Below are 26,637 nucleotides of genomic sequence, written 5' to 3'. Positions count from 1 at the left end.
TTGAATTTCCAGAAACACTGAAACACGTATTATTTTATTTCTGACCGAGAAATCAAATACCAATTTCGTAGTGTAGAGTGAAACATCCTTTAGAACTTCTTCAGTAATTATTTTAAAAAAACTTTCACTCACTATTTTATCCTCTTAGTGGTTGAATTTCCAAAAATTTTTTACTTTCAAATGATAGAGCACAGTAATCAGTCATCCTTTTCTTTCAGGTTTTATTAGGCACACCCAGATTTCGGCAAGTGCCTAGCCATTACCAATGCAATATTTCATGGCATTAGTGCATGTCCTAGTACGTCATTCACCTGTCGTTCGGGCTTCTGTCGCAATTCGTTCAAGACTCGCATTTGACGGAAGTTCTAGGTTCAAAATTCCCTTGATAGCAACATACCTTTAAATAGGCTTTCATCCCTTGTTTCACCCTCTAAAGAGTGGAAAATAAATTCCTTCTCAAACGATATCTTCAGTACAAGATCCACACCCTCTCCAAACTTCAGGTTTCAATCCTCAGGGGCCTGGGCTGGGTGATGATGAGTCATTCAGTTTGTCAGTCAGTCAGAACATTGCCTTTCATACAGAGAGATCAAAATTTGTTAGAGCTGTAGCGTAAAACTTTGTTACAGATGTAGAGGATGTTAACAGTCATGAACAAGCCTGACATTTTTTTTAATCCGTTATCTATTACCGCACACAGTAATTGAAGATTTCATTACACAACTAATTGCAAGAATAAGATGGACTTGGAGTTGTGTGAAGTATGCTGATGTGAATTTTTTCGTGTTATGTAATCTTGTTCCGTAACTATTCTAGTGTGCTGATAGTATTTACTTTCCTGCGGTGAAGAGCTCCGGGTATCCACTATGTTCGTGGAGTTAGTTACTGAAATGACTGTATGCTGAAGCAACATTCACGCATACAAAGACTGTAGTAAACCAATAACTCACTGGAAAAGGTGATATGTTCCATGTGTCACGTCTTAGCGAACTTAATTACTTGTTAATGAAAGCCCAGGGCATATTTCACACTTTCATTCTTTTTCAACTATCTCCAGGATACAAAATGAAAGAAATGTTAGGAAAGATTACAGAATACCATGCTGACTATTGAAGTTACGACAACAGGAACGATAGTAGATAACTAAATTCCCCTTAAGTGTGTATACAATGTAATAGGGCGAACGTGTTTTTTAAACTGTAAGTGATTAGTGAGTAAACAGAGTGAGAATTTAGTACACAAGACTAGCATCTCAGACTGTAAGAACGGCTCTCACCCAAGTGAGTTTCATGTCGAACTGAGGTTGATTGATAGGAATGGGTAATTCATACCATGCTGCTTCAGCCATATGCTAGAGTCCAGTTGTAGTGGCTGGTGTCATGGCCAGTTTCTCGGTAACCTACAACTGGATGTTTTAAATGGGTGAGCGATCTAGAGAATTTGCTGGTCAAGGCTACATCGTGTGAGTCGAGGCAGGACAGTACTGTGTAGACAAAATCGCGGTCTTGCGTTATCTCATAGGTCACCTTTAACATATCAGAAATACACTGCCCAGTCATACACTGACCACCTGTCAACAGCCTTAATAACCATCTTTTGCAGAGAGAACCGCTGCGGCACGTTCAGAAAGATAGTCATTGATGTTCTCGAAGTTATCAACAGGGATGTGGAGCCACGCCAACTCCAGTGTCTTGGCCAGGTGCTCCAGGTTTCACGGTTGCGAATCGATCCATGGTGCGAACAGCCCAACCAAAGTGGTCCTACAGATTCTCGATTTTGTTTAGGTCCGGGTAGTTTGGTGGCCAGGGGAGTACAGCAAACTTATCGTGGTGTTCTTCGAATAACGCACGTCCAGTGCTAGCTGTGTGACATGCTGCATTGTTCTGTTGGTAGATGCTATTGTGTCGAGGAAAAAGAAACTGGGTTTAGGAGTGGACATGATCCCCAAGGATAAAGGCTTACTTGTGTGACGATGGTCGAATTAGAGAGGATATAAAATGTAGACTGGCAATGGCAAGGAAAGCGTTTCTGAAGAAGAAAAATTTGTTAATATCGAGTATGGATTTCAATGTCAGGAAGTCGTTTCTGAAAGTATTTGTATGGAGTGTAGCCATGTATGGAAGTGAAACGTGGACGATAAATAGTTTAGACAAGAAGAGAATAGAAGCTTTCGAAATGTGGTGCTACAGAAGAATGCTGAAGATTAGATGTATAGATCACATAACTAATGAGGAGGTATTGAATAGAATTGGGGAGAAGAGGAGCTTGTGGCACAACTTGACTAGAAGAAGGGATCGGTTGGTAGGACATGTTCTGAGACATCTAGGGATCACCAATTTAGTATTGGAGGGGAGCGTGGAGGGTAAAAATCGTAAGGGAGACCAAGAGATGAATACACTAAGCAAATTCTGAAGGATGTAGGCTGCAGTAGGTACTGGGAGATGAAGAAGCTTGCACAGGATAGAATAGCATGGAGAGCTGCATCAAACCAGTCTCAGGACTGAAGCCCGAAACAACGTGTTGATCTATTGTCCTTCCATAAAGACGTGTTTATTAAGGGAATGCCACGGAAACTTTCCCCAGGCCATAACGTTCACTCCTCCAACCTGGACCCTTCTCACGATTGTTGTTGGGTATTTGCTTTCAAAGATTTCATACCGTACACGCCAACGGCCATACGTCTTCTGAAAAGGCCACCTGCCGCCACTCAGTGGACGTCCAGTTGCGGAATTGGCGTGCTAATTCCAACCTTCGTCGCCGATTAACAGCAGTCTGTATGGTTACACAAACGAGGTGTCTGCTGCGGAGGTCGATACCCAGCAACGTTCGCTGAATTGTCTTTGAGGTCGTGGGTGGTCATTGAACTTTGACGTCGAACACAGGCGACGGTCACATTAATGTGACATTAATGTGACAACACCTTCCTATGCACTGTCAGCGGATTAAAAGATCGCACCAAGATTCCTGTACCATATATTAAGAATAGCCATTTCCATATGGATTCTCTGTAGATATTTGTCGAAGATGAAATTAGGCATTAACTGCGTTGATGTAGTAATAACTGTACGATATTCCCCTCACTTTTCGTTTCAATGTGTCTGTCTGGAGGTATCGGCTACTGAATGGAAATGAGAATGTATGGTTAATATTTTATACCTTTGCAGTTTTCACGTTGATGTACTATACATTAATTAGGTTGAACATATATACGTACTATGATCCTTTGTAATGTCTCTTTTGCTTTTAACGTGGGTGACAGGTGAAACTGCAAGTTATACCTGAAACTAGATTTGCATTTTGAAGTACAAATCAGTAAATTACAGTGGATGCATAATGATGATGCCACTGAGTAAATATTAGGTACCTGCATGGTACTGAACATACGAGAGAAACATGGAGGGACTTTTTATAATGAAATGTTTCTTGTGTGAACGCACAGAATTCATTCGGAAGAAACAAAAATCTTTGTAATGTATTTATCAAGTAGGTAGCATAATAGGAACTATGGAGATTCTAACAATTCTCAGATACTTTTGTAAACACTGTGCAGAGTGGCCCATGGAATCGCATAGAGTGTATGGAGAAATTCCAGAGAGACAAATTTAGTAATTCAAATTTAGTAAATTAAAATAGGACTTAGTTCCTGATCTCTCTCCCCAGTATACGCCAAGCTCTGTGTAGTGGAGGTGGCTGTGCCATGTCCTGAATGCAAATCCCGCCCTCTCCATTACGGCATGCTGACATGATCAATCACTCACAGCAAGGCCATTGTTCATATAAAGGAGGCGTGTGCATCGCCGCCAATGGCAGTGACGTTTACTGACGACTAGAAGAGTGTAGTTCGCCCAGAAAACTATCTGACGCAGGCAGAACTTTGGCAATCTTATGTACACCTTATTCACATAATCTCTAGAGAGGTGAAGTCAAATTTGTAGAGTAAATTGGAGCAAAGAGCCTTAATGGATTGATTTTTACAAATAATAACAGTATAATTACAATATCTTTTTGGATGCTTGCATGTTGTTACAGGTCATGTAGGTGATAATCAGGTTGCCAACGAGACAAAATGACACGCGAGTAAAAAGTAACTATTTTATTTTAGTTTATCAAAAGAGTCACGCTGCAGAGTGCACAAGGTCGTACAACATTGTCTGTTATTTATTGAGAGATAGAAACCGTTCCAATAAATAAAAATTTTAAAAAATAATGAACTTTTATGATGTATAACATTTATGAAAACAATTTGTTACTAAGTGTGGCAAAGAATATCACTCACTAAAAACACGCCACACCTGTCAGGTTTGATGTGTCCAGCCTGATGATGCTGATATGTTTCTTTTTTAGTAGTCTTGATTGGTGTGTTACAGTTATGATCTCTTCTCCCCTATTATCGTTCTCTTTTTCAGTTTCTGGGTTCCCTATGATGACATTTACTCTTTCAGTGATATTGTATATCAGATTTTCAGTAACATCATACTTAAAGGAATAACGTATTTAATTCCTTTGCGATTTCTCGACAAGTGCGGCATTCTTACATTCGGTGTATGTTTTAGCAATATGGAAATAAAATAAATTATCTAGTATCTCTATTCCTAACATATCCGGAGCTTAGAGAAATCATAGTCATGGTATCATATGAATATGATCATTCCCATAGCATAACCAAAGTTTCCTTGAACTACAACTCAATAAAGTGAAACAATGTTTACTACCTTTTGCGTGTCTGAAATGTAGTCGTACGGGCTCGACGTATCAGTCATAGTACATCCACGAAAATGCGGTTTTGTGGAACTAAAATAACGTTTTCCCTTCTCCTTATTGTGTAACTGAAATTAAGGAACTATAGACAACATATTAACCCTATTTTAGTAGGAAACAAGTTAAATCAACAATATTAACATTTATTTTGTGAACTCATGGTCTGCTCGTTATAAATCACTTACTGATGATTGCAGTTATTCCTGAGAATGAAAACAACTGACATGATCTTTCTGTAAAGTGTAAAGAATAACAAATTCATACGAAATACATCGCACTTTTGGAAAAAAAATTAAATGTGAACCGCACAAGACACAAGAGATACCTAATGGGTACCCGTGATTCCCTTACGTAAACTGCGGTGAAGTGATATGCACTGAAACGGAGCATTGTATGTAACAACGGAGAGACTCAAACTAAAATATCCGTTATTGAAGTTATTTTAAAGCTGTCTTTTCAACAACAAGAAATTTTTTGTAGTTTTTAAGTCGGAGTTAAAATAGCATTAATAATTATAAGGCAACAACGGATAACATGGGCAAAAAATGAAGAATTTAAAATTTCCGTTTTCTATAAAGAAATGTGAGAGAAATAAGTTTACATTAGGTTCCTTGAGAAGAGTGATATATTCAGCTTCGTTTAGGGGAATATACAGATGTAAAACGGTTGCGCAATGTCTATAATCCGTAAAGGAATGAATTTGATTGAAAGAGAAATTTAGAAACAACGCCCAGTAATAATAAATAAGAAATATGTATTATGAAAAAATAATATTAAAAGACTGTGGAGCTTAGAATGTCAGAGGAGTATATAGAGTACCAGCAGACTAACTGGTCTGGCCGCTTATTTATTCATCTTAATCTTATATGAAGTACCAAAAGCAATGAAAACTGTCTATAGTGTAAAGACAAAGTTCACTCTCTTCACACCGGCACCCCACCACTGAATTTTCCAGAAATATCATAAAAGTACATTTTTCCAGACAGAAAGTTAAGAACTCTACCTACACGCTACAAACCCCTGTATATCACACCCATAAGGTTTGCGAAGACAAGATTATACTAATTACGGCGCGCAAGAGGCGTTTAAGCAAACATTCCTTCCGCATTTCACACGTGAACGGAACAGGGAAGAGCGCTAATAACTGGTACGCTTTGCCAGTGATTTTCAGTGTATAGTTGTAGATATCAGATATATGGAGCACGTTTGGTTGAAGTTTCTGTGAAGGTTTCAGAGATATGTTGCTTAACACACATATTGTCACTAGAATCATCATGTGGATCATTAGGTTTGTTTCCCACTGTCAATATTAATACTAATCGTTTTATTATTCTAAAGTACGATTTTATCATCTTATTTAGTATCTGCTATCACATTTTATGTTGGCAAAATGTTGAAAGTTGTTTATTTGGGCATCACACATGCTGATAGAGCTCTAATTTTGCTAAATAAAATCACAAGTAAACGTAAATAGGTAACTAAATATGTTGTATTGTGAGATAAACACTTCTCGTCTTGTGTGAAGGCAATAATCACTGTATTTTGATGCAATTAAGCAAGAGTCACAGAAACCGTCTCTCTATTTTTAAATATTGCTCTACCGGCTGTGAATTGCGAGATTAGTTTTGTAGAAATCTGTGGTAGGGACGCGGAAGACGCTGGACGTTAGCACCGACGTAACCCGCTCCAAAGGCGGCGGGACAAACAGCAGCTCTCTCGGTAGGTGGTGGTACAGTTCATCCACGTAGTGTGGGAAACTAGTTTGCGGCTAACTCGTGGAGCCAGGGAGTGAAAGGGACACACAGCAACCACAAGTCAGACGGCGGAGTGCGGCTGATGCCGACACCACCCCACGGGGCGCGCGGTCACAAACTCTAAGCCACAGACATACACCGTGCTGAGTATACAACAGTCGTCGCCCACGATGTAGGATTAATCTGGTCGGCGCTGGCGAAAAGTACCGCGTCATGTCTTGGAATACTCCGTATTGTTTTCCTTTACTTTACGTGGCTAAGGGACAATTAGCTTTTGCACCATTTGAGTATATTTATGATGACGCGAAAGCAGAAACACACAGGTCGGTCCACGGCGCAGCATTTTCTTTATACAAGACGTCCTTTGCAGACTCCCGTGCTTAGAAAAATATGGCCTTATAGTGGACGTATTCGCTGTAATTAGCAGCACCTGGAGAATTAATAACGGGATATGATATCCGCCGTACACTACGCCACACTCATCGTAATAATATAGTAGAAAAGTATCTAACAGAGAGTAAATCAGGAATTTTCCTACTAACTTTTGAAAACCCAGGTCAGTAGAAATAGGTAACACTCACAGAATGATAACAGATAATGAATAGTCGTCATTATCCATACAACAAAGCACTGCCGATGTATGAGACACTTGAAATGAATTGGGAAATGAATCATTCACACTTTCTCATCTGAGTCAATTTGTAAACAGTACAAAGGCTGATAATACTGTAATCCAAGTGCCATGGGTAAAGGTGTTTCATTCATCTTGTTGAGCTACAGTTGTGCAAGGTGGGTTTACACTAATTGGTTATCAGAGTACTGCATTGTAGCGTTCGGTAATGTACTACACACTTCGCCACATTTGTGCAATACACTGGTAGGGGTAGGTGGCATAAAGTGGTCACTCTTAGGGAAACTGAATTTTGACCATTGTAACTGATACAAGTTTTCCGCTTACACATTTTGAATCTACGTGTAATACAGTATCATATCAAATATTTTAAAGTGAAAAAGAAAACGTATTGGAAATTTACTCATTTTTCTTAAGGCTTACATAGTGCGTAATGTGATCAATGCCATCAGAGCAATATCCCATGTTCGTTGTTCTGATTTTAGGAAATATCTCGTAGGTATCGTGAGGTCCTAGTAACTGAAACAATACCTAGGGGCTGGAGCCGATCGTTTTGAATCGGATTTTTGTATTAGGCCAAATGTAACAGAACAGAGACGTTAAATTAATTCAAAACCATCACTGAGGAACAGATTGACAGACAATATCTCTGTCTTAAAAGAGTATTGTTGTCAATAGATCTATAGTTATTAGGCTTGAAATCTTGAAGTACAGGGTGGCGCAGGGGAATGGGAAATTTTGAACGTTACAGTTGGCAGCACTGTAGCGCCGGCAGATGTTCGAAACTTTGCACAATTGATGTGAACGCATTGCCATTTAGTAATCATGGAGAATTGGACTGGTGCGGAACGTGCAGCAGCTGTGAGAGCGTTTTACAAAAATGGTGATAGTGCGACTGCCGCGCAGAGAACATTTCGACAGCATTACCAGCTTGGACGCCATGGACGTGTCCCATCTGCGCATGCGATTACAACGTGGGTGCGTAATTTTGAAGAAACAGGATCTGCCTTGAAAAAGAAACCTCCAGGTGGCATTCCAACGGTACGTACCCCGGAGAACATTGCAGCTGCTAGAGCTGCAATCGAGACAAGTCCTCGCCGCTCCGTTCGACAGCATGCATCTTCGCTAGGGATTAAGCGACGAAGCTTACAAAGAATACTGCACGAATTAGACTTCCATCCCTATAAGTTGCAGATTGTGCAACACTTACATGAACGAGGCCCAGCGTCACGTATGGAGTTTAGTAGCCAGATATTGGCTAAAATCAACGAGGACGCGAATTTCCTTGGTAATTTATGGATATCAGACGAAGCCCATTTCCACCTGAACGGATTCTTGAACAAACAGAATTTTCGTTATTGGGCACAGGGCAATCCTTGTGAGTTTCACCAGCGACCACTACATAGCGCCAAGGTCACAATATGGTGTGCTGTCTCATGTCATGGTGTTATCGGCCCTTATTTTTTTGAACGTGAGGATGGTAGTGCAGTGACAGTAACATCCGCTCGATATGTTGAAATGCTTCAAACATTCTTTACACCGAGACTGTACGAGCTTAATCTTAACCTCGAAAACATGTGGTTTCAGCAGGACGGAGCCACGTCACACACTGCTCGACAATCGATGGCAGCAGTTCGTCAACTGTTTGGAAGACGCATTATTTCACGTAACGGTGACATTGCATGGCCTGCGAGATCCCCTGATCTTAGTGTGTGCGACTTCTTCCTGTGGGGATATCTTAGAGGCAAGGTGTACCGTACACGTCCTGCAACAACCCATGAACTGAAGGAGAACATTGAAAACGAAATCACTGCCATTCCCCAAGATTTTCTACACCGCGCATTCCAGTTTTCGTAACAGGCTGTTAGAGTGTGAACGCCGAACGGGAGCACATCTTTCCGATGTCATCTTTAAAAAGTAAAGAGACACTTTTGGACATTTTGACTGTAAATACATACTGAATAATGGCATACTGAATACATTCACTTTCGTTAATAAATTACTGGTTTTATGAATTTATTCATGGAAATGACGTTATTTCGAAATTTCCCGTTTCCCTGCGCCACCCTGTACAAGTAATTAACTCTCATTGGCGTAAGCATCCTGGTCACCTTTCTCAAGGACTAGTGTTGCCATTTTTCCCGATCGGACACTATGTCGGCTTTAGTGGTTCACAGAGGAAGCTCTCAAACCGAAAGAAACAAGAAACTACATATGTAGGCCCAAAGAGATTGTTTAAACATTGATATAATAAAAAAGTATTACTGTAACTACACTCCTGGGAATGGAAAAAAGAACACATTGACACCGGTGTGTCAGACCCACCATACTTGCTCCGGACACTGCGAGAGGGCTGTACAAGCAATGATCACACGCACGGCACAGCGGACACACCAGGAACCGCGGTGTTGGCCGTCGAATGGCGCTAGCTGCGCAGCATTTGTGCACCGCCGCCGTCAGTGTCAGCCAGTTTGCCGTGGCATACGGAGCTCCATCGCAGTCTTTAACACTGGTAGCATGCCGCGACAGCGTGGACGTGAACCGTATGTGCAGTTGACGGACTTTGAGCGAGGGCGTATAGTGGGCATGCGGGAGGCCGGGTGGACGTACCGCCGAATTGCTCAACACGTGGGGCGTGAGGTCTCCACAGTACATCGATGTTGTCGCCAGTGGTCGGCGGAAGGTGCACGTACCCGTCGACCAGGGACCGGACCGCAGCGACGCACGGATGCACGCCAAGACCGTAGGATCCTACGCAGTGCCGTAGGGGACCGCACCGCCACTTCCCAGCAAATTAGGGACACTGTTGCTCCTGGGGTATCGGCGAGGACCATTCGCAACCGTCTCCATGAAGCTGGGCTACGGTCCCGCACACCGTTAGGCCGTTTTCCGCTCACGCCCCAACATCGTGCACCCCGCCTCCAGTGGTGTCGCGACAGGCGTGAATGGAGGGACGAATGGAGACGTGTCGTCTTCAGCGATCCAAACCGTCATCGAACCCATCGTTCTACCATTCCTAGACCGGCAAGGGAACTTGCTGTTCCAACAGGACAATGCACGTCCGCATGTATCCCGTGCCACCCAACGTGCTCTAGAAGGTGTAAGTCAACTACCCTGGCCAGCAAGATCTCCGGATCTGTCCCCCATTGAGCATGTTTGGGACTGGATGAAGCGTCGTCTCACGCGGTCTGCACGTCCAGCACGAACGCTGGTCCAACTGAGGCGCCAGGTGGAAATGGCATGGCAAGCCGTTCCACAGGACTACATCCAGCATCTCTACGATCGTCTCCATGGGAGAATAGCAGCCTGCATTGCTGCGAAAGGTGGATATACACTGTACTAGTGCCGACATTGTGCATGCTCTGTTGCCTGTGTCTATGTGCCTGTGGTTCTGTCAGTGTGATCATGTGATGTATCTGACCCCAGGAATGTGTCAATAAAGTTTCCCCTTCCTGGGACAATGAATTCAGATGTTCTTATTTCGATTTCCAGGAGTGTATAACTGATGTGGCACGATTAACATCGGTTGTGCTTAATACAACTACGGTACATGAATTTCAATTAATCTCCTATTCCCTTACTATTTTCTCTTTATTTCTCACTATTTAACTTGTCTTTATCCCTGTCACTACTCTCTCCATTTTGCTAGGCAGATCTCAGTATCTTATAGTATATTATCGTTCTTGGTGCATGCCTTTTATTTGTTAGATTCGACCGAATGTTACGTAAAGTATCTAATAGTTCCACATTGACAATGAAACTCAAGGTAATTAAGGTTGCACAGAAAACGCTTACTTTACCTCGAACTAACACACTGAGTAGAGGGGGGAGGTGGTTAATCATTTGATTATTTATGACCTTAACTGAACGTTAACTGATTCCTTTTTTCCATTAATGCTTTAGCTATCCTTTATAAATTTCTTAATTTATCTTTCAGACTATTCTTAACAGTGTAATTGAAAAAACAATCTGCATTGAATGTGGAAAGGGTGTGATAATTTTTTTATAGTTGTAGAAAAGCGTTATTCTTTACAAGTATCTACTATTATTTTTCTTGAAACAGTTTTCAGAATGGGTATATATAACACAGATTCTTGGTATACCGAACAATCTAAGTATATGGCTCCAAATAATAAACAAGTTAAGATAAAATTTCCTTTTGGTCTCCTATGTACAGAAGAATTTCGACCATGTTATGGGATAGGGGCATAGGTTACTTTCAGTATTGTGCAGTGTATCAGCATGCAACATATGGCCACGCAGACACCAGGGGGTGGGTGGTGGGGGATGGGGGTGGTTAACGTTCAGACTGTGCCAGCGTACACTGTCAGAAAACGAAGCGAGATTGGAGGTTCCTCATGGTACTTACGCAACTGCACATTAACTGATACTCAAATTATGTTTTTCCGTATTTGTACAGGCCACCGTATCTGGTATTGTTCCCAGAAAGACAGAGGGGGTGACTTAGCTAAGCGAATAAAACCTTATGCGTAAAGTTCGAAATCTGGAGTAAGTTAATGAATTTGGTTTGAATGGTTATTATTTTATGCCAGGGGATTGAAACAAATACTTAAACGATCATGGGGAAAGGCAAGACATACGTGGCGGAACACATTGAGTCCGTTAGTATTGGCAAAGACAAATATCCCAGAAATACCAAATTTTTACGTGAAACTGTGACTGAGGGCTATCAAAATCATTATCTGAGATTGCAAGAAGTTAATTAATATTTGAATTACTCTCGATTCAGATATTATATGGGCTATCGTTACACTACATGGTCAGATCTCGCTTACAAAGAAACAAGTTAAATTTTAACGAAAATTCTCACTAAAGTTTCTCTGAACCATTTTTAGAAATCATTAGAACTCTTTACACTAATCTAATGACTTACAGCGACTTACAATAGATTTTTCACTCTCAAATCGTCGACCCTGTTGTTCCAGTCACCAAGAAACGACCAAAAATTCACAAAATGACTGAATGAAAATACCCTTGCCTCATTTCTATCCTCTTTGGCAAACATTTATCATGTTTAAGCACACGCAAAACTTTGAATTTCTACTGTTTAAGTTCTACTCCCACAAAATGATGCGAACATGTACTCACACACTCGTTACAAAGGAACCTGCATAAAAATTCCCTTTATCTCATAAAACTACGGTTGAAATGCAACATCATTACACGTTCTCTCAACTGAACCAATTTTACCTGCAAATACTCACGAAATAGAGTGCAGAGCTGATGGTCAACACTCAGTCTCAACGATTACAATCACGATTACTCCCATCACTTAAATCATCAAAATTATCACAGTTCAACCGTCTTCTAAGACTTCCTGACCGCACTGACCCAAAACGACACATTGCTAATGTTATCGACGATGGTATAGCTCATTTTGATGCCTTTATCTTACCATACCAGCAAGAGATCCACTTGAGCGTCTGCACCTAAGGTCAGCCAGTCCAACAGTGCCACAAACATAGCGAACTTTTGGGGACAACGTCTCCTTGTTCTTACTCTAAAGAGAGAAACATCTCCTACTGGCTGCGACCGCATGACACTCTCTAACTATCGATTCTGTCGATCTTTTACGAAGCCCTGAAGCAATCGCTTTGTTTAGCTTTCCCCACAGGTTTTACTTTGGCAAGTAAGGGTTATTTGAGCGTACTGACAGCACCGATTTACTGTAATAAGAAGAATATAAATGACTTCTCTTCCATCTGACAAAAATTTGAAACGATTTTTTCTAAAAAATAAAGGAACAAATCTCACTGACAACAATTATAGAGTGTATTAAAAATGGTTTAACGAGTTCTCTGCAGGCAGCAACGCCGTTCAGAACAAAAAAACATGTAATTTTCACTTTTCCCTTGGTGGCCACTTTTCCCCACCTTCCCCCACTGTTTAAAGCATGGTAATTAGTAACTGCGCTATTCTATTAAATTATGAAACAGAATCAATGGAAGTATCGCACATCGTAGGCGTCATCTAATTCTCATAGTTATTTGTAACGTATGCAAAATTGTATTAAACAAGGATCTGATGAATGATTGCTGCATTTCTTAAATTCTGTACAGTTGTAAATGATGATGCAGTTCGAAGTGCTTCAAATCTTTCTACTACAGAAGCAGCGCTCAAAGCTGTCAATTCCATATGTTATTGATGGGTTTTGCTAGTTACCTGTTGTGACACCATCTTACAACTATCTCAGGATTCGGTACTGAGAATCCAGGACGGAAATACTGAGCAGAGGCTGAAGTATAAGAGTGGCACAGAGGAGAACTGAATGGAGAAAGTGGGAGTTTATGCAGTGAAGTGTCAAGATGGCGAAATGAAGTATGGGGGCAAACGGGATGAAACTTTGAAATAAGACTGAAAGAGCACAATAATAAAGCACCTTACGTGTTAGCAGCATTCGTTGGGTAACATCACAGACGGCATCAGGCTATTGCACTTTCAGTATAAAGGAAGGAGTTATCAAACTTAAAGGAAGTGAAGGTTTATTGTTTCTTAAGTAAAGAATGCGTTAGCGCGTAACAAAAGAAGACAGAAATGTCCAAGAAGGTTTTTCAGCGCAAACTTAAGCAATGTCCTCCTTGGGAAACAGCGACCATTAGAAGCGTTAGGTTTTATGTTCTGTGTTGGACTTTCTACAGGGATCACACGATGGAACATAGGTGTAGTGTTACTTTTTAGAATTTACTAGGACGTGACATAAAGTGCTCACAGGTTTTGTGATAGATAGTAGCATCTCTGGAGGATGTAACACACACGTTTTGGTATAATACCTACCAACAGATGACAGCGACTATGTTTTGAGAGCATAACATGCCAAAACAAGATGTTCTAAGATGATTTTTGTATTTGACAATACATGTTTGTTTTGCTAAGAATATCAAACATGTGACAACTACTAGTGTAACATTCTGACTACACATGTGTACTGCGTCGCTGATTTGGCACGTCCGTCCTCCAGAACTCGCTCACATTTAACAAAGCTATCCGTTCCGTTATTCTGCCACTCTTAATACATATGGCAGTATGAAGTAGGTTTCGAGGTCCCGTCAGAGTTATTTTTACCATTCTCATCAGAGCTATAGTAGTGGTTCATGGCTCGTGAGCCCAGTATGGAAACTTATCAGATCGTGTGGCGGAGGGGGAGGGGCAAGCGGTGCTTTCTAGTGGAAGTAGGAGGGTGGGTTGAAAAGTAATGCTTCCGAAATTGTTATACGAAAAGTTTTAAGACTTTTTGAATAAAACATGCTTTGTTAACATTCTACACGTTTTTCGTCGTCTGCAAATTTGTTTTTCAACATTTTCACCCTGGCGACGAACACATTTCTCCCAGCGAGAGACAAATTTGCTAACACCAGCACTGTACAAATGGTTCAAATGGCTCTGAGCACTATGGGACTTAACTTCTGAGGTCATCAGTCCCCTTGAACTTAGAACTACTTAAACCTGACTAGCCTAAGGACATCACACGCATCCATGCCCGAGGCAGGATTCGAACCTTCGACCGTAGCGGCCGCGCGGTTCCAAACTGAAGCGCCTAGAACCGCTCAGGCACTCCAGCCGGCCCATCACTGTACAATATTTCACTTTGTTCATGGAGTCATCACCTTACCTCCGCATGCACCACTTAATCGCTCTGAAAATGAAGTCATCGAAAGCGTTTTTTAAGTTTCTGAAACAGATTAAAAATAGATGGGGCCAACTCGTGACTGTATGGAGAATGATCGATGCCAGTAAAACCAAGGCGTCGCGCTGCGGCAGATGTCGCAGCGCTCGCGTGTGGTCTGGCACTGTCTTGCCCATGTGTGGGTGAACTCTTCGAATTCGAAACCCGACTACATCACGCTATTTCTCACATATCGATATAGTTACGTTACACACCGCCATCGTACACGCTACAATTCGGAGCACTCTAGCAGTAGAGGTTTGCAATTTACGTCAGCAAAGCGTGATAGACGGCCGAGTAATACGCGTGACATGAATTACCTCAATCGATGCTGGGAACAGAATAAAAAATCGGAGGCATTAGTTTTCAGCACGCCCTCGTATATATCTAGAGACTTCGATGTGAGTCTACATAAGACATTTCGATAAGGCTCGCAGGTCACTCACCACTTTGACTTCAATCCCACTGATAGTCTACAGGGTATAGCTAGTAGACACCTGTTTCCACGCAGCTTTATCCGCAGCAGAAAGACACGATCTACATCCCACTACACTGTGATGTGTACCCAGCCCACTCCTGCATGCAGACAGCCCATGAGAATCTGATTATAGCCTCGTTAATGACACAAATTTAAGCATTTTCATCATAGTTTGCCTACCAAAGTTCTGTTTGTTTTAGTAACTAAAGACTGTATAATTGTAACTAACAGTTTTTCATCAATAGGATGGTCATATCATTGTTCTAGTAAGTCAACAATTGTTATGAAATGAGTGTTAATTGTTAATAAATTGTGAATTGTAAGGGATACCAGCAACAAAAGTGCCATGGTACAAAGCGGTACATTTTATAGGATAAAAAATTCCTGTAGCTGATGCAGCTGATCCATTTGTTTGTTATTAATTTGAATATTTCACACTCCATTCCAAGTCTCATATTATTAATAAATGTAATCAACTTTCAGTATATCACCAATGTATGGCCGTAACTTGACGAAAGTTCCAATTCGATCTAATTGACAGAAAACATCAACCCTTAACTTTACCTAATAAACATTCTGTTCAGTACATTACCTTTGTTCTCCGCGCATAAATTAAGTGTCAGTGTGTTATGGCATAAAAAATTGTACAGACGTTGGTATATGAAACAACTTCCTGGACGTGAGGTGTATAAAACCCTTCTGGTTGAATGCCTCAGTTATTCATGTTCCATAAACTTGAGTCACTTTTCTTGTCAGTTAAATTTAATCTCCAAAATTCAGTCCCTTCCTGTAATGAGTACAACAGCATAAAATATAAGTAGCATCACAATCTCACAAATGTGGGACATATGCAGGAACACTAGCCATAGTAATGTACATAAACACTAATAAACTAAAAAGAAATTAAAGATATTCAACACTAATACAATTTTGTTATCAAATAAATAAGAGCGTGTAAATTTATATAAAAATCTTTCGTGTTTTTGGGATCAGCTTCACATCCAGCGTCCCCTAAAGGGCACTGCTATTTCTGTTCAGAACTTTCAAATGAAAACCGAAAATTTAACCAGCAATACTACCCTTTATGGAACAGTAGTGTTGACTATTGTATCTTTCAATAACACTACTACATTTCCATAAAAATCAAAAAGTGTATGGACATATGACATATGTTCTACAGTCCCCTCTATCTACATTAAACTTACTATTTTCATGCAATTTATTGCATATAAATTTATATATAGCTAGAGAATTTGCTCTGAATTAATTGGATAAACTTCAGATTATTTACTTTTCAATGAACTTGAAGACTCTTTCATTTTAACTGACAGGCACTATAATAGCGAGAAGAGTTCCCACTGTTTCTTACCTTACAGTATTCAAAGTAGGAATAACAGCACAAATAAGTATATGTCCATATCAAACAAGTTCATATGAGGTGGTAAACTCACTGTTTACTCAATTGACTCATTGTTGGGCAGTGATAATGGTGTAAGAGTTCTTTCATACCAGTGAAATTTCTCCATGTGCTTTCTTTCTCACTTTAGTTTGATTACTCCAGTACAGCCTAAGCAATTTGAGGTTGATCAGATACTCACCTCAGGACCCAGTTATTGACCTATTTATTCTCTATCAGCCAACGCACTACTCTCTTACAAGCTTCTTACTTTATTTTTTACTATAAAATCAATCCCAGTTAATTGTTATTAATTTTACTAAGTAACCTTATAGACCTGTATGAAACTAGTAGAAATAAAATGGGAGCATGGACACATTTCCATGTGGAAACCACATTTTATGTCTACAATTAACCAAAAACCAAATTAGATTCAGGGTCACAATTTTTACTTTGACAAAAATCAAGAACTTTAACTTCATGAACAAAAGTAAATAAAAATTTATAAATATTATAAATTTCAACTGAATATAAAGATAAATAAAAAACAAAGAAGTCATAAATTTTAATTGAATATGAAAATGATTGGAAATCAGTTAATCATAAGTTTTTTAAATGAAAAGAAACCAACACATGAAAAAAAATAATTTTATTTAGTTTAAATTCTAAAAATAAAAATCCATTTCCCATTTGTAATCTTATCTAATACATTATTTTCTATATGCATGGATACTGTTCCATCTGAGATTTTTTAGGGTTGAGAAATCAGTTAATAATGCTACTTCTCAGAAATACACAAGAGATGGTTACAGAGCAATGTGGAGACCTTGTTTAAATGCATATCATTAAAAATATATAGTAAAACTCATATTCTTTGTCTATGTAGAAAATATGGGTCTTAATGAGATTACAAAACATTTAAAACGAATTCAAAGCGAGGAACACTCAAAAACATTATTATATTTATATATTATGAAAACATAAAAAATTATTAGTCTGCTTCTTGAAGTGGAAATTGAGAAAATTGTGCAAATTGTAATGAAATTAAAGGTGAAAATTGTTTTAGAAGAAACCAACAACTAAAGACAACTATTGAAATGAATGTAGAAAATGTTTTCCATATGTAACAAAGACAAACAAATTATTCTATATAAATGAGTGTCTTTAAAGTTTTAGAAGAGTTAGAAAAATTATAACACAAAACATATTTAGTTTGCTAAAGTTATCGAGAAGTTGTATACACAAGGTTACTGGAGCATTTAAATTCACATAATTTGCTGTCAAATGTTCAGTTCGGTTTTAGAAATGGTGTAACAACTGAAATTGCTATATTCTCTTTTCTCTGTGAGGTTTTGGAGGGATGAAATAAAAGGTTGCGTACGCTAGGTGTTTTCTTTGATTTAACAAAGGCTTTTGACTGTGTTGACCACAAAATATTACTGCAGAAGTTGCACTATTATGGAGTAAGGGGAGTAGCTTACAGTTGGTTCGCCTCCTACTTTAAGAACAGGAAGCAGAAGGTAATTCTCTGCAATATTGAGAGTGTTAGTGATGTTCAGTCCCAATGGGGCACTGTTAAGTAGGGCATTCCCCAAGGGTCGGTGCTGGGGCCACTGCTGTTTCTTATTTATATAAATTATATGCCTTCTAGTATTACAGGTGATTCAAAAATATTTCTGTTTGCTGATGACACCAGCTTGATAGTGAAGGATCTTGAGTGTAATAGTGAAACAGTATCAAATAATGTAGTTCATGAAATAAGTTCGTGGCTTGTGGAAAATAATTTGATGTTAAATCACAGTAAGACTCAGTTTTTACAGTTTCTAACTCACAATTCAACAAGAACCGATATTTTGATCAGACAGAATGAGCATATTATATGCGAGACAGAACAGTTCAAGTTCCTAGGCGTTTGGATAGATAGTAAGCTGTTGTGGAAAGCCCATGTCCAGGATCTTGTTCAGAAACTAAATGCTGCTTTATTTACCATTAGAACAGTATCTGAAATAAGTGACACTTCAACACGTAAAAGTATTCTACTTCGCATATTTTCATACGCTTATGTCGTATGGTATTATTTTTTGGGGTAATTGTTCAGATTCAAAAATTGTATTTTCGGCTCAAAAACGGGCTGTTCGAGCTATATGTGGTGTAAGTTCGAGAACCTCTTGTCGGCCCCTATTCAGTAGTCTGGGAATTCTGACGTTGCCCTCGCAGTATGTATTTTCTTTAATGTTGTTTGTTGTTTGCAATATTAGCCTATTCCCAAGAGTTAGCAGCCATCACTCAGTTAATACTAGGCAGAAATCCAATCTCCATGTGGAATGCATTTCCTTGACTCTTGTGCAGAAAGGAATGCAGTATTCTGCTGCATTCATTTTCAATAAGCTACAACAAGATCTCAAAAATCTTAGCAGTAGCCCAAACTCTTTTAAGTCCAAACTAAAGAGTTTCCTAATGGCTGACTCCTTCTATTCTGTCGAGGAGCTCCTGGAAGAGCTAAAAAATTAAGCAAATTCTAGTGTTACATTGTTGATTTTCTTTATTTAAACTTACGACTTGTCACCAGAATATGTTTTTTTATATTTCATTTTATCTGTTTCTAATATCATGTTATAATTTCATGTATTGACTCGTACCATGACCATGGAGACTTCTCTTTAATTTGGTCCCACGGAACAATAAATAAATAAATAAATAAAAACATATTTTAGAGAAGCATCAAAAGTGTTATTAGATAAATGTATGAAAATGTTTTTTTGTCACCTACTCATTTTACATTGAGAACTATGGTAAGAAAATTTTTCAAGTGTTATTGATTTTATGAGTTTGAAAGATGATTATGATGTTTGGGAACATAGCATAGGAATCAAAGAACATTTAATTGATTTATTTTAAATGAAGAATATATAAAGATTTTTTTGTTAATGTGAACAGAATAAAATCCAGTTTAAGTCCTTGTAATGAATTCAGAATTCTAAATTGTTCTTTATTGTTAAATACTTTACTACTTTAAGTGTCTCATTTCCTAATCTAATTCCCTCAGCATCACCAGACATAGTTCGACAACATTCCATTATCCTCATTAGGCTTTTGTTGATGTTCATCTTATATCCTACTTTCAAGACACTGTCCATTCCGTTCAACTTTTCTTCCAAGTCCTTTGCTGTCTCTGATTGAATTACAATGTCATCGGCGAACCCCAAAATTTTTATTTCTTCTCCATCGATTTTAATACCTACTCCGAATTTTTCTTTTGTTTCCTTTACTACTTGCTCAATATACAGATTGAATAACATCGGGGAGAGGCTACAACCCTGTCTCATACCATTCCCAACCGCTGCTTCCCTTTCATGCCCCTCAACTCTTATAACTGCGATCTGGTTTCTGTACAAATTGTAAATAGTCTTTTACTCCCTGTATTTTACCCTGCCACCTTTAAAATTTGAAAGAGACTATTCTACTCAACATTGTCAAAAGCTTTTCTACGTCTACAAAAGCTAGGAATGTAGGTTTGCCTTTCAGTAATCTATTTTCTAAGGTAAGTTGTAGGGACAGTATTGCCTCAATTGCCTCACGTGTTCCAACATTTCTACGGAATCCAAACTGATCTTCCCCGATGTCGGCTTCTACCAGTTTTTCCATTCGTCTATAAAGAATTTCGGTTAGTACTTTGCAGCTGTAACTTATTAAACTGATAGTTCGGTAATTTTCACATCTGTCAACACCTGCTTTCCTTGGGATTGGAATTATTATATTCTTCTTGAAGTTGGAGGGTATTTCGCCTGTCTCATACATCTTGCTCACCAGATGTAGAGTTTTGTCAGGACTGGCTCTCCCATGGCCATCAGTAGTTCCAATTGAATGTTGTCTACTCCCAGGGCCTTGTTTCAACTCAGGTAATATCATAATGCACATAAACGTTGAGGTTTTAAAATAACATCGATATAACACAATATTTAACAATATTTGTAATATTAAATTTTTCACAAAGTGAAAGTGCATGTTTATAACATTCTTCACTATCAGTTTTGAGTAATGTATTATAAAGTTCTTCTTCTCAGGGAAGTTCTGTTTCTTCAGATTTACCCTGTTTATCCAAATAATCATAGGTATCAACTTGTTTCCAAATACTAATTTATTATTTATCATTGGTATTAAGCAAACTCTAAAAGTATCAATAAGTCCAATGTTCAAAAACTTTTTTGTGTATTAAATCTATTTTTGTTTCATCATACCAATATCCTTGGCAAGTAGATGAGAATCATAGAATGAAAAATTTGTTGCAAATATAGGATTTTTTATTTCTTGTTTACAATTATTACATAATGGGTATATAAAACTACCAGTCAAATACTCTTCATGACGACATTTTATATTTTTGCTATAAACTTCCTTACTTAAAAAATAAATTTTAGAATCATCATCTCTAGATACTTCTTGCTTCGTGAGTGATTACACTCCTTCTATTTATGAATAAATTTGACGAACTTTATCAATTTCCTTTTGGACACATTCAATGTATTTTTAATGTGAATTTGGTCATCTTCATCTAAGTATCTTTTTGCTGTCATCTTTTTTGTATTTAATATAATAACTAAAACCATTTGGTTTATGTTTTTGATTTATAATTTCATTTCAATTGTATTTTATTGATCTTTCCAATGCTCAGTCTGAACCTATGTCTTAATAATTCTATGATCAGCCCATTATTACAAAAATTCACTGTTACTAATGTTTATTTTTTAATTAATTCGAACATTTATATCATTTTTGTATTTCTTGAGAATTATGCATCTTTACCTTCAAAATCAGCAGAAATAACGAAAGGAACTTCTTGAGTAGATGTATTATTTTCATGTTTTCTGTATTAATATTATTCAGTTAATTCTACTTTTACTGGATTATTAATTCAACAATTATTTATGAGATGCTCTAATATTTCTTTAGTATTAAATTGTAATGAACACATATTACAAATAAATTCTGAATCCTTTTGTTCAGAGCTGAGCTGAAACGAGACTAGATAAATGTTTTATCCACCAGTTGTATGAATTATTTAATTCTTTAACAATAATAAATTAGTAGGTTGTCTACCTTTCTAAAACTTTTTGTATAAAAAATATACACTTGTCATTTTTATCAAAAGAAAAACATTAGTAAACAATAATTTTAGTTGCAATTTTTGTGAAAATCATCAGTCTTATTAGATAAATCTAAATGTTTAAGTTTTTGGTCAGTACCATGTTCAATATCCCTAAATTTAATAAACCTTAGATAATGTCTATTTACTGGATCAAATGTAGATTTTATAGACCATAGAAGATATTATCGATCTCCATTTTTAACATTAATATAATATTTGTCTTTTTTTAAAATTTGATGTAACCTGAAACTATTAGTAGAATATAACTGTTACTTTCTACAATAATTGCGTTCTGTTAATTGTGTTTAAGCTCCAACCAGAACCACTAGTTCAAAAATTAGTCATTTTTAAATGTCCTGTTACCCATAAAAGTTTTTAAACATATCTTCTCTGTAGTAATCCTGTAAGTTTGAGTTTCATGTCAAGATTTCTCAACTGTATTATTTCTTTACATATTTTATTCACAAAATATATTACAATCTAATTATAAACCGTAACATAAAATTAGATTTTCTGTAACTACATACATAATTTTGAACTTTGTTGAATTTAAGAAATTATTATGCTTGATTTGGTTCATATTATTTTCGAAAGCTGTAGTTTGTAGCCTCATTTATGCATTTTCAACTAAATAGTTATTAACCGGTATTGTAGAAGGCTTAATTTCGAAAGTCATCATTATTTACAATATTAGAAATAGGTAGAGGTTTGTAGATTTTTCTGTTCCTCATTATGTATTTTGTTAGAAACATAAGTAACATATATTTATTTAATTTGTAATAGCCATTTCAATTTTAAAATTTACAGTAATGATAAAGTACATTTACAGAGAAGTTATTTTTAATGAAGTCACAAACTTCAGTCGGAGTGGGCACATCAGTGAATACTTAAATGTAAAACGTATTTTTTTAATACCTTTAGATTTTAGTTGCCCAATTTCTTGTTCAAGAAATTTAAACATATAATCATCAATTAGTTTATTCTACCTTTCTGTCAAAATTAATTATCCATTTCACAACAAATTATTTTATTGTTATCGTATATTTATATTTTCACAGTCAGAAATATTATACAAAAAATTTGATTAGTGAGAATTATTTGTATAGTCATACACCGGCAATAATTAAGTTCTTAAAGAAATTTAAATTTATTTAAAGATGGTAGTATGATCTCAACACTAGATTTGGTAGAAATAATTAGCAATATATTATACTTTTTATTCTCAAAAAATTAAGATTTATTAAATTTGTAATAAAGTGTTATCTTTAGTTTGGGAATTCCAGATCATATTCCTACAAAATACTCAAGAAATTTGGGCAGGGAATTGAAGATTGTGAGTGTGTGTCTTTATATTTTGTTATTCTAATATATTTGAGTTTAATATTTCCTTCATGGACTTAATTAAACTCATATATGTGTGTTACTTTATTGCATCTTTCTAGTAAAACAGTTTTTAATTCCTTAATGAGTTCTAATGCATGTTTAACCATATGTAGGGTTTAAATAATCATAACTAATAATAATATACACAAAATTTAACTCAAGCTCACTAAATTTTAATTTAGAGGTGGTTTACTTTTTGAACATCTTAATAAATACTACCATTTACATTTGGAAAAATTATCTCAAGGAATTAAAGAAAATGTGGGAACTGAATATCGTTGTAATTATTTTACCATAGTAGATTCAACAGAATACTTTGTTAATAATGCAGTTAATTGAGTACTAAATTAACTCTTTAATTAACACCAATAAAACCTACCAATTCATAATATTCATCACCAATATTTATTTCTATCTCTTGAATTCTTATATCATGGATTGGATTTCGTTCTTAAATGTTAGGAAAACCAAATTCTGAATTAGGCTTATAAGAAGCAAAATACTTATCTTTTTCTACACATATTCCATCAGGTGTATTAAATTTTATAGTTAGTAATTTAAATGAGATAATGTTGTTTAAAATTTTAGGTAAAATTTTTCGATTAGCTTATATAATTTGAGCATAACAATTTTTCTAATAGTATTTTTTATATAAATAAATAACAACTTTATGTAAAATTTTATCTTCTTTAATATGAATATTTGGTTTTCTTTACTGAATAATATTTTATATAATTTTAAGCTATATTGACTAATAGGAATTATTATAGATTTTCCATCAGAGAATAATTTATTGTTTTTCTAAGTAATATGTGGAGTTAAAAAGTTCTAGGGAACTTTTTAACTATGAAACATTATTATAACAGTGCCTTATAGGAATACATAATCCTTTATTGAGAACTGGAGAATCACTTATGATTGAAATATGCAACTGATTCAGTATTAATAAAAAATTATGTAATTAAATGAAAATGACTGTAAACCTAAAACAAGAATTCTAGGACAGAAATTAAAAAGTTAACATGGCAAACTTCTGCCAACTTTTGTTTGATGGGGAATAATAGGACCAAGTGGAAGTGGAGAAAAGACATTTATGAACAATAATTTTATTTTAGCTCCAGGATGGTTAAAGTGGTGTAAAATTAATCATTTATACATTTACTATACAAGTTTTGGCAACTGACAAAAAGGAACAAAAAATGGAATACAAAGAAGATGAGAAATGTGCTACTTTTATTGAATAGATTGATAAAATTGTACTATTAGATGAATGCAAAGAGAAGTCAGTTGGTTTATTGGACGATTCTATTCTTGAAAATCAATCTACAGCTACATCTACAGCTCTGCAAGCCACCCAACGGTGTGTGGCGGAGGGCACTTTACATGTCACTATCATTTCATTCATTTCCTTTTGCAGTCGCATATGGTTCGCAGGAAGAACGACTGCCAGAAACCCTCTGTGCGCAATCGAATTTCTCTAATTTTACATTTGTGATCTTCGAGGGAGGTATAAGTAGGGGGAAGCAATATATTCGATACGTCATCCAGAAACATACCCTCTCGAAACGTGTACAGCAAGCTACACCACGATGCAGAGCGCCTCTCTTGCAGAGTCTGCCACTTGAGTTTGCTAAACATCTCCATAACGTTATCACACTTACCAAATAACCTTGTGACGAAACGCGCCACTCTTCTTTGGATCTTCTCTATCTCCTCTGTCAACCTGACCTGGTATGGATCCCACACTAATTAGCAATTCTCAAGTATAGGTCGAAGGAGTGTTTTGTAAGCGACCTCCTTTGTTGATGGACTAAATTTTCTGAGGACTCTCCCAATGACTCTAGACCTGGCACCCGCCTTACCAACAATTAATTTTATATGATCATTCCACTTAAAATCGTTCTGTACGCATACTCCCGGATATTTTACAGAAGTAACTGCTACCAGAGTTTGTTCTGCTATCATATAATCATACAATAAAGGATCCTTTTTTCTATGTATTCGCAATACATTACATTTGTCTATATTAAGGGTCAGTTGCCACTCCCTGCACCAAGTGCTTATCTGCTGGAGATCTTCCTACATTTCGCTGCAATTTTTTAATGCTACAATTTCACTGTATACTACAGCATCATCCGCAAAAAGCCACATGGAACTTCCAACACTATTTACTAGGTCATTTATATATACTGTGAAAGGCAAGTGTCCTGTAACACTCCCCTGTGGTACACCAGAGGTTACTTTAATCTCTGTAGACGTCTCTCCATTGAGAACAACATGCAGTGTTCTGTTTGCTAAAAATTCTTCAGTCCAGCCACACAGCTGGTCTGATACTCTGTAGGCTATTACTTTGTTGATCAGGCGAAAGTGCGGAACTGTATCAAACACCTTCCTGAACTCAAGGAGAATAGCATCTACCTGGGAACCTGTATCTAATATTTCTTCGGTGTCATGAACAAATAAAGCGACTTGGGTCTCACATGATCGCTGTTTCCGGAATCCGTGTTGATTTCTACAGAGTAGAGTCTGGGTTTCCAGAAATGACATGATACACGAGCAAAAAGCAAGTTCTAAAATTCTACAACAGATCGATGTCAGAGATATAGGCCAATAGTGTCAGAGATATAGTTCAAGAATATTACACCAGAAGAAGACATAAAAGGGCAGAATATTTTTATTTTACCCAAAGGCATTTGAAAATGCCAAAACAATTCATTTGATATAATGTTAACTTTTTAAATTCTTGTAGCAATATGATTCAAAATTATATATCTACATCATGAATTTGCTGCTGACAATTTAAAATTGGATGATTTTAGAGAAATATTTGTAAATGTTGGAATAGTGATAATTTGGATTTATTACAATGGATATGAGTAGAAAATGTAATGAAGTGAAATACAGTTACCAAATAAAATATTTTGTAACAACATAAGCAAAATGGAAAAGTATAAAGTTTTCCCAACAACATAAATGTCAAATATAAATATTAAACAACATTAACATAAAAATCTATTTAAGGTTTCTTAACAACTAAATCATGACACATAGGGGTTCCCTTAATAATTAGTAAGAACCAGATTTTGTAAACAATCTAAACGAAATAAAAAGGTAAAGGAACAATTAACAGAGAAATTTAAGAAACCAAAAAAGAAAAAGAATATTAAAATCATAAAAAGGAGACTAACTTGTTCTTGTTATAATTTAAAAAGTAGGTGCTTGGTCATAAAAAGTGACTGAAGAAATAGAGAAGTTGAAAAACAGATAGTTTGCTATAGCCATCATTACTTAGCAAAATTAAACGCTATTTCACCATTATGCAGAGATTATACATTATGCAAATCAAAAGTAAGTAATATATTAAAGATTTGTGATGAAAAGAAAATGTTAGAACATAAATACCAAGA

The sequence above is a fragment of the Schistocerca piceifrons genome, chromosome X (assembly GCF_021461385.2).
Source record: "Schistocerca piceifrons isolate TAMUIC-IGC-003096 chromosome X, iqSchPice1.1, whole genome shotgun sequence".
In the NCBI taxonomy this organism is placed as follows: Eukaryota; Metazoa; Arthropoda; class Insecta; order Orthoptera; family Acrididae; genus Schistocerca; species Schistocerca piceifrons.
This window is presented reverse-complemented; position numbering follows the sequence as displayed.